The 7,495-nt window shown below is 40.5% G+C and overlaps 1 protein-coding gene across 1 annotated transcript in view; it reads right to left on the minus strand.

The window, feature by feature from the left end:
- The window catches only part of tmem117 (transmembrane protein 117), a gene marked incomplete at its 3' end in the record, with an annotated part of 118,675 nt that extends 112,620 nt beyond the window's left edge, over positions 1 to 6,055 (minus strand). The window contains exon 1 of the mRNA XM_079567113.1: positions 5,921 to 6,055. The remainder of the gene's footprint in view (positions 1 to 5,920) is intronic.
- Between the last annotated feature and the right edge of the window lie 1,440 nt (positions 6,056 to 7,495).

The following is a 7,495-nucleotide window of genomic DNA, read 5'->3' on the forward strand; positions in this document are numbered from 1 at the left end:
GGTAAGAACATATCTCAGTATGGAAAAACGGTGGCCTGTACCTTAAAAAGTTTCATGAATCTAGAACAGTGGATCAAACATGGACAAGTTCACAACACATGACTAGTCAAGTAATAGCATCAGTGTACAAAAATAATACTTTTGTACATTAATTTCATTGTAAAACCAAGCAATTACGGCCTTCAACAGAGAGATTGTATATTTTTTAAATATGCAATCGGTTGTGTGCCTTAATTGTCAGCTTGTAAAATAAAATGCTTAAGTGAGGAAGGGAAATTTGGTGAAAGGATACAGGCATTTCAAAATGTGGTAGTAGAAATCTAAACTACAGAGTTAGCAGGACATAAAAAGCAACATGGGATTCAAAACACACCATGCCGCATTGTAGCCATGAGCTAATTTTTAAGCGTTGTCCCCCCCACCCCTGGAGGAAACCCCCACAGACACGGGGAGAACATGCAAACGCCACACAGAAAGGCCCCACCCAGGGATTGAACCCGGGATCTTCTCGTCCCACTGAGATTTGCAGGAGACTTTTACTCATGTTTTTTGGTTGGTGAAAATCCCATTCATTAATGCGCTACTGTGCCGTGCAATTATGCCACCATCATTTTTAGTTCTGTGGTAAATTTTCTATCCATTGAGCAGCAAAGCCTTATTATAAGCCACGTCGTCACACACAGGACAGGAAGAGTGGCGTTTAGTGCGATTTTGCAGGATCAGCAGGGCAGCCAGGGAGCGGGATTAGACGTGGGAGCATCACGCGGGCTTTGTACATTTGGGATTAAAGTGCGTTCTGATACTATGTCACAGAGTTCAAATAAAACGTGGCGCGACAGACAGAAAGACACCAGTGCTGATCCTGTTATTACTAGACTCAATGCTAAAAGGATAAATCAGATGGAAGCGGAATAATTAGAGACAGTGTTACACACACAATCATAATCAGATCACAGTTACGGTGTCCATTAGGGCTGCACAATATGAGAAAATAAACAAATCAGGACCAAAACCAGGCTAAAATGGAAGTGAAAAAGGAAAATTGTGACTGAAACTGTAATTTCACTCATTTTACACAGGTTACCATGTGGCTGAACACTTTCAACACATCCAGCAGCATAAACATCTGAGAGAAAACAATATGAACTGCAAACTAATATTGTAATGACAGAAATTCAATTTATTAAGCCACGAAAATACAGCAATAAACTTTATAAAAGTGCCTCAGAAACTAACTCTTAAAGGGACTATAACGTAACGACTATAAGTATTTTCATCCCCCTACATGTTCCAGCCTTGTCCTAATGTGTAGAATGAGCTCAGACCTGTTCACCACAACTGCCTCTAAAATCCTGCACTGTCACTCAAAAAGGTGTTACTTTGGGTCCCAAGTGCCGTCATGCACGAGCTTAATATAGAGACTGCAGTTACGCGTAAGACCTGAGGTGGCAGTAGTGAGCATAAAATGACCAACTTGCATCTGGTATCTTTAAGCTTAAAATTGACTTAATCTTAAAATATCAAACATGTAATGATGCACAGCCCACTGAACTTGAAAAATAAAGGTGAAAAATGTAACATAAGTAGGTTTATTAGTCATTGAACAACTGTACAACGAAATAGTGTTCAGGTGTTAGTCCTGAGCCGCGGCGACTGAGCCGCGCCACCACTGTGGGTCAACCTGACCAGTGTATTTTTGGAGGTCGGGGAAACTGTAGCACCCGGAAGAAACCAGGCTGGCCGCCTTCAGTCTCCTCTGATCCTCTGAGACGGTGGAGCGCCTCCTTTGAGGTTTTGTTGAAATGTAAAGTGCAATATTAAAAAAATGTATTATTATTATTATTATTTGTCCCTGTTTCAGAGCATGGTGTCCTGCACTGGTCAGCTCCTCCACCACCTCCTCCTTCATGTTCCTCCAACGCAGCTCCCTCCACTTCACAACAGTCTTTCACCATCTTCTCCTTGTTTAGCCTCTTCAGGGTTTCAAGAAGAAATGTGTAGGTCTCAATGTCTTTAACTCATAAACTAGCTGTTAGTTGACTTTTGAAAATCTGCTTTTTACAGGACTCCCTGCTGTAAAAAAAAAAAAAATCCGCCGAACCCCACAAAAACACAACAAAGATGTACAAAAGCATCCAACATAACAATGTGGAGCAGAGAAACCACAAATGCAGTTTGCAGAAAAGGCACACAAAAAACGCAGCTGTACTAGAGAGTGAGAAGTTACTGCCTAAAATGCAAATAAATGTACAGAGAGCCCAAAAATGTATTGTTTATCTGTCATTTATTGAACAATAAGTCGATATAGTAATGATCGTGTCAGCCCTAACAAATACAAGACTCAAAACCATTCCAAATCTAAGGGAAGCTACAGGGTGAGCACGGATTCCACTTCATAAGATCTCATGCAGACAGTAATATCTGCTGTTTGAACTGCTAAAGACATTATAGGGTCTAAAGTTCAACCACTGCAGCATTTCTGATCTGATAACTCTGTTTGAAAATTCACTTAGCAGCACATTCATTTTCCCTTTCAAGTTGTAAACATGCAGACTTAACAAATTCCACGTTTTGCTCGAGATATTAATTTAAAAACATGTAGAGCGGCAACGTTGCAGGGTTGACACACAAGCTGTAAATCCCATGTCCTACCTGAAAAGCCCCACTCGGCTGAAATCACTGGCTTTTCCTGGGCTTATCCTTTGAGTCTGTCCTCTCTGAGCTCCCTTTTAAAAAGCGTGACTCAATTGCGCTCGGGCAGTGCTGGGGACACCTGCCAGGCGCTGCTCGAGTAACTCCACACGGACTGTCCGAAAACAGTGATATTTTTAAACTCAGACAAACTTCACCCAGTGTCTGCTCCTCTGAAGATCTGTTTGCTTTGACACAGTTACGTAAAATAAGCCTCATCCTTGGGAAAAGGATTATATTTAGGGGGCTCAAAAAATAGATCTAAAGTGGAACAACTTTACTGTGCTGCTAAATAGGTTTCATGTCTTGTTCAAATGTACTTTACTTTTGCCTGTCCTGCATATTATTGTATGTAAGGTGAATCATGGGAGATCATGCTCAAACAGGTAGACATTATATCTGCTTAAAGGTGCATTATGGGACTTTTTATGCGAAAAAAAAAAAAGATATTTGTGCGTATTTGACCTAATAGTGACCCAGCGGCCTGAGTGGTCAGCATGTTGCCTTTACTTTTAATCATGGTGGTCACTACAACACTACAGGATCAATCGTTTCTAGGTTTTCTGGTGAGAGGGTCCGTCATCAGTGAAAACCTTCCGAACAATTGATCCTGGAGTGTCCTAGAGACCATTGTGATGGAAAGTAAAGGGGCCATGCTGACCACTCATGCACCTGTAGGGTCACTACAAGGTAAAATATGCATGAAAAGTTGCATTGCACCTTTAAAGGGACTATAGTTTAAAAATGTTAAAACTAAGTATTTTCCTCCCCCTACATGTTCCAGCCATGTCCTAATGTGTAGAATGAGCTCAGACCTGTTCACCACAACTGCCTCTAAAATCCTGTACTGTCACTCCAAAAGGTGTTATGGGTCCGAAGTCGAGCTTAATATAGAGACTGCAGTTACGTGTAAGACCTGAAGTGGCAGTAGTGAGCATAAAATGACCAACTTGCATCTAGTCTTTAACTTTACTTTTCAACTATTTTGACCTTAATTAAAGTCACACACAGATTACATTGCTACCTTACAAGATCAATTAAACTCGTAAAACTCATATGTTAATAATCTGCTAGACAGCCACAGGGATATTTATCTGTGGGTAACAAAATAAAGCATTTATGTATAAAATCTCATGTGTGGCTATAATACGGTCAAAGCAAAGCAATAACAATGAGCTGTTGATGTCCCACATGGTATTTTAGGTATTGCTCTTTTTTCTGAGTAGTAATGGTCCCAGACAGGACCCTATGGCACATGTACATGATCCAGGAATCAAACCTGAGGCTGTTTTATGTGCAGGGTAGTTACTAACTATAAAGGCTCACACCTCCCTAACAGTGCAGTAATCACATGGATGGAAACAGCAGTGTAACTAATAAGGAATAACGCATTTTGCTCTGTCCATATTAGGGCTGCTCGATTATTGAAAAAATAATAATCACAATTATTTTAGTCATAATTGAAATCACGATTATTCAAGGGATTATTTGTTGCCTTTAAAAAAAAGTCTATCTTTATTTTATTTATTTATTAATCAAAAAACTATGCTGAATATGTTCTGTTTTCTGAACAGTCATAAAAGTACAAATGATTTCAAGTATGCCGCGATTGAGGAGAGGTTTATGTTTCACACCTGCCCCCTTCTGGCCAGCCCTCACACCTGCGCAAGTAAACTGAGCAGCGTGGCCTGATGACATCATCACACAGCGCTGTTTGTTTTTTGAATAATAAAAAATAATAATTTTGTGGGGGGTTTTCCGATTATGCTATTTCTTTAATCGTTTAGTGTAATAAAATAAATCGTAATTGATTTTGATTAATTGCACAGCCCTAGTTCATATTATTACCAAGCAAATATTAGTGATTTTCCTGGTAATTTGCAATCCAAATTCTGGGTTAAGGTTAGTCATATTGCCATAGAAATATATATAGTACAATCATGTCCATGTTATTACACTTTTAGGTGCTTCCCTTCAAACTCAAAACACACATAAATTTATTCGATTCTCTGGTGGCAGAAAAAAAAAATCCCAAAACTGTGCACAATATAACAAACAATAGAAATCACATATGGCTATTTATATCGAAAGCATGGGACAGGTTATGTTTGGCAAGGTGCAGATAGGAATAGATCCGTGAGTTCAAAAATAGCTCTGTCTCGAAGTGGAACACCCAGGCTGCTATTACATTACACTGGCTCCGTGTTTATATGGAGATTATGAGTTGCTAATAGCAGCGGCTGGTCATAGTGTGGTGCTTTCTGCAAAGTTTTACGCAGTTGACAACAGTAAGCAGCTTTTCTGTGCACCCTGGGATCTGCCCCAAATTTAAAATGAGGCTTCATGACGATGCATATCATGGTGAGGCCTTTGTGGTTCGAAGCATAACCTGGTAAAAAGTATAAAACATTGATATTTTTAATCATAATTAATAAGGGGATTATGCTACACTTCACAATGTATGGATTTGATGAATACTTCCTGATATGAGAAATCATCTAATTTCTTGTGTTGTCCATGGCAACTCTTCTGCTCATTAACTAGTTAATTACAATGCTATTTTGGGGTTTGGTTAGACCTGGTGACAGCCAAGGCTCTCGAGTTACTAAAGATTTCCCTGCAGACTTTTGCATCATGTTTTGGATAAAGAATCGGTTTGCATTTTAAAAACAAACTAACCGGTGCATCAGCCACAGACTCCAAATAGTGCCCTACCTTTGTTTGCTTTGTGTAAGTACAAACATATCAATAAATGCATGATGAGGATGAGCTGCACTGTCTGTCGCCATAGAACACTTATTGTATCTTTCCTTTTACTGGAAGGCTTTCCCCCATGAGGTCACCACAGCGAAGCGCATTGGTTGCAGTGTTTACATTCATTTAGCAACACATTTACTTACCATGCCATTCCTTGTGCAGTTTGTTCAGGCTTGGAACAGACAAAAAATACTTCATTACTTAATGTGACATCTAAATATATATATATATACCTGGGAAAAAATGCTAATCGCATGCCATGCAGTCTAAGTCCTACTGGGTCATCTTCCTGTCGTGTTAAGAAAAGCCTTAGGTCTTCTGACTAATGGCAGTCCACAGATGACGCCAAATGTCAAGCACTTCACTAACATGATGGCATCCCTCAACTATGCATCATGACAAGTATTTGATTACACAACACAGTATTCCTACTTGTGTGGAGAAGATGGAGAAGTGATAAATGGTCACGCACCTGCTCCTCCACGCCGGGGCCGAGCTGCCACATTTGCACCCCGGGAAAAGGAGTCCTGAAGTCGGCACGATTAGAGGGGGGGCGACCTGTTGTAGAAGTGGGTGAACGACCAGGGAACAGGCGAACCCTCCTCTGCCATCGTGTCCCACAGAGAGGCCATGCACCGGGGCGAAGGTGAGGGGAGAGCGCGGGGCAAGGCTGGAGAGACTGGCCGAAAGACTGGCGCCTCGACAGCGGGGACGCGAGGTTGGACGTGCGGCCGAGTGGGAGCTGCTGCTGCCGCCCGGGAAGGAGGAGAGGATGCTGCCGCTGATTTTGAGCCAGGGATGGAGAGAGAGATGGGGCTGGAGAGCCACACAACACGCAGAGCCGCACGTTCTGAGCGCGTCAAGAAAAGTCGGACACAGCGTGAGAGGACGGCTTCCGGTTGGGCTTTTCAAAATAAAGTCAAGAAGGAAAACAAACAGAAACAACAACATATGAATCACAGTCGAGATTAATTTGTATTTGTCTATAATTTGAATCACTAGAATATTTACACTGTTTTGGTTACAATGGAATTTGAAATAGTAAAAATAGTAAACTCTTTTTCAGAAAAGTGTCTGCTATAGCTGCCTTGTTGTAGGAGTTCCCAAACTTTTTTGTCTGGGACCCCAAAAATGAAAACAAAACAAAACTTGGGAACCCCATTGTATAAAGAAAAACATGTTTAAGTCAAGTTTATTATGTATTTAAAAAGTTTAGTTTGAATATTTCAACGGATTTCACAAATGATATGCTGTTTGATACTCATTTTCTTTTTATTTCATCCTGGAATCATCTTGGAACCCCCACCCAAGGCTATACCACACCGACAGTGCTGATGTTTACACAAGGTAGATAAAGGAAGAAAGAGTGCCTTGCCCAAGAACATTAACTCAGGCTTTTGGTCAATGGAAGAATGTCCTTTGTTTTGTATTGGTTCATGTGAGGTTGGACAAAAATAAGATTGATTTTATTCTCCAAATAAGAACATTTGGCCTCTCTTTCAGCAACAGGCTGTCACTGGCACTACATGCACATTTTCTGATTTTCATTTGGCTGTTATATCTGATATATGGGTGTTTCATTATGTCCATCCATGTCAACTTCTTCTTTTTTTGCATAAAAAGTTCCATAATGCACCTTTAAAGACAACAATTTGAATTGTGTCCTCAAGCTATACATAATGTACCGAAATGTTTGCATATTCTGTTCAACATGTTAAAAATAAACAGAAAATGCTTCTAAAATGGGACTTATAAAGCACATGTAGAAATGTAGAAAGCCTTTGATGAGCTACCAAGAAAGGGCTGGAGAGCTTTGCCATCTCCCGAGCTAGTGGCTGGAGATCACTGAGCTGAAGACATTGTTTTATGTCAGTCCTAATGAGGATCAAGGATCACTGAGCATCTCACCTATACTCAAGAAAGCACCTGCCAACCCAGGAGGCGACATAGAACATTAAGTGAGCCACTGTGTGTTTAAACTTTCTACATGTCAAATAGCCATATAATGCAATTGACCTTTTTCCTACAGAGCATATGGGACTGAAGT

This window comes from Gobius niger (assembly GCF_951799975.1).
Source record: "Gobius niger genome assembly, chromosome: 12".
Lineage (NCBI taxonomy): Eukaryota > Metazoa > Chordata > Actinopteri > Gobiiformes > Gobiidae > Gobius > Gobius niger.